The 2,673-nt window shown below is 40.1% G+C and overlaps 1 pseudogene; it reads right to left on the reverse strand.

Annotated features, from left to right (window-relative positions):
* Positions 1 to 1,680: 1,680 nt before the first annotated feature.
* Positions 1,681 to 2,378, reverse strand: LOC149203277 (soluble starch synthase 3, chloroplastic/amyloplastic pseudogene; annotated as a pseudogene).
* Between the last annotated feature and the right edge of the window lie 295 nt (positions 2,379 to 2,673).

Here is a 2,673-nt window from a genome sequence, read left to right on the forward strand (position 1 = left end):
CAGGGCTCTTTACATCTAATGTTCAAACACAACTTACATAAAACACAGTTTGCCAAAGCATACAGGAAGTCAGAGCATGATACATGAGTTCTGAGTGATTATGCCATAACAAGACTGTAAAAGAACATTAAGAGAATAAACCACCATACATTTGAACAATAAGATCTATTGAGAATCCTGAGAAGAAACAACAGCTGTTTGCATTACTGAAATCTGCTTTACATAAACCAAAATAGACTTGTTCTTTTTCAAAACATCCAACCCCAATTACATCCAAGTCTGATCCATATATAGGAATACATTCTTAACCACCTAGAGCGAGCTCGAAGGCTGCTATTAACTACTCCTATCTACTGCTTAACTAATTCATTAATTACATAAGTGCTGAACTGTAATTACAAAAGGTCCTAATTTATTCAAAACTCAAATCTGTCCTCCTCGTAGCATGGTTACTTTCTTATTCTTGACACCTGTATACTTTCTGTTTTGGCCGAGATATGTTGGAGGAGAATGCAATGAACAAGCTGGCTTTGGATACTGGCTGCGTAGATGGTTCATTAATCAACAAGATAGGTGCCCTGTTTTCCCGGTCCTTGTCTTCCACCACTCTTCGGAATTCAAGCTGCATGTCTCCAGCTCTTTTTAATACCCCAACAATGACGAGCATCACCATATTCCCAAATGTGCTGGCAGCTTCGTTGATGGACAGGTGCCTCTCTGTCAAAATTCCCGCTTGTATACCAAACTGCCTGTCTGCGCTAAAAACACTACCTACAGCAGTTTCGTAGCGCGCTACGAAACTGCTGTATTGTTTAAACAACTTACCTTTTTGGATTTGCCGAAGCAACTGTAATTATGTCTCTGTTTGATCCAAGCTCAATATCTGGAAGTGATCTTCCAATGTATCAACAGTTATGATCTGGCTGGAGCTGGAAGCCTGACTGCACGAAAGTGAACCATCTTCAACACTGATAAATGAGCCTATATCTATCTCCACATTCAGGGTATTTTCATTTTTAAACCCACCCGAGCCAACAGAATCATGAGTTATCAATGAAATCTCTTTCTGTGTTCACAAGTTTCTCAATAATAGGCTGACCAAAGCTCTTCATTTGCTCCAAAATACCGTTGCTCATAAGGAAAGTCAGGAAAACAATATTCTGCTACTACTGAGCGTTCCCTTATAGATTCATCCTTTATAATAGGCAAAATCTTTGCCTTCTATTTTGTATTGTTTGTATTGTCGACTTCACCTATGTTTACGTTGAACCCGGGCGAAACCCTGACATCATCTTCAGAATTCTGGACATGACTTATTTTGAGCCTCTGAGTTCGTTTCAATCTACGAGAAGTGATTGAGACAGAAACCGACATAGATCCCAGAAGGTTATGCTCTTCAACGCACACAATAACATCATCGCACAAATCCACTACATAACGTATGAAATTGCAAGAAACCTGTTTCCTTGATGACTACCTTGATGCTAATAGAAAACAATTATGCGCCGCTTCAAAAGACCAACATACAAACCTGGTTCGAATTTGTCTTCCTTCATTTGCGCATGAACGGAATGATCTATAACACCCATCTCCTTCAATATTCCACTCATCGTTCGCTTGTCCCCATAGAAGCCAATTGTCGGCAAAGATTGTTAATTCAAGGAGTTGAAACTGATTCCATTACAGGGACGAAGAATTAGGTACAATTCCGTTACAGAGACGAAGAACCTGCTCTTCTGGAAGATTAACCTTCTCTACAAAGCTCAAATCATGCTTGTTAGATACAATTTTCATAACTTGAAAAAGAGAGACCTCCGAATCCTTGCTGTAATCAAGACAATCGTATTTTGGGCAAATGATCTCAACATTATGTCCCAATTCTTGAACTGCACGAGAAAGACTTGTAACCACATCTGCCAGTCTTCCAACCTTTGCAACAGGTGCCATTTCCATTTCTATTGTCATACAATCCACCATGTTCATCGCCTCTTTCAGAGAAAAACAAAATCCATCATATATGCATCTAGTGGCACTTTAACAGTTGCCTTCACATGGGAACCATTATCTGCCGGGATCATTCGCTGTGGTGGAAGAACACCAAGTCGATGAGTCCATCGATTGAAAGAGCACCGAAACCATACTTCAGATTTACCATTCAAAACTGTATTAGATGGGTTGTAAAAGACTGTAACAGAATTCCCAGCTTCAACTTTACTAGGTTCGGTGTAGAATATATGCTTTTGTGACTGTCGAAATAATGTCATTGTTTTCTCCTTCCTTTCTGCTTTTAAAAGTTCCAATTTCTCAGCCTTTTTGCGAACAGCTTCCTCTCCTACATGAACTTTGAGGCTTCGAGATTCAGAATTGATAACAAGCATACACGCAGGAGCTTGAGAGCATGCCACCTGTAAAATACATCCACCGCAGAGCTATTTTGCATGACAGTTGCTATGGATTAGGACAAATCCCCAATCTCGTAGCGCGCTACGAAACCACCTAAACATGTAGCGCTGCGAAACCGCTAAAAGGATTCATGTGCTTATTTGCAGACATTTAGCATTGAAATTTTGTCAGTGATAACAACTCCCATTATCGACAATGAACTTCAACCAAGAAACCTTCACCCACATCTGTGAGTGGAAGAGTCACTCCCCCTCCTCTAGATCTTTAGGA

This window comes from Pinus tabuliformis, chromosome 2_1 (assembly GCF_031772625.1).
Source record: "Pinus tabuliformis cultivar Carrire ecotype Pingquan chromosome 2_1, CPIR1, whole genome shotgun sequence".
Classification (NCBI taxonomy): Eukaryota; Viridiplantae; Streptophyta; class Pinopsida; order Pinales; family Pinaceae; genus Pinus; species Pinus tabuliformis.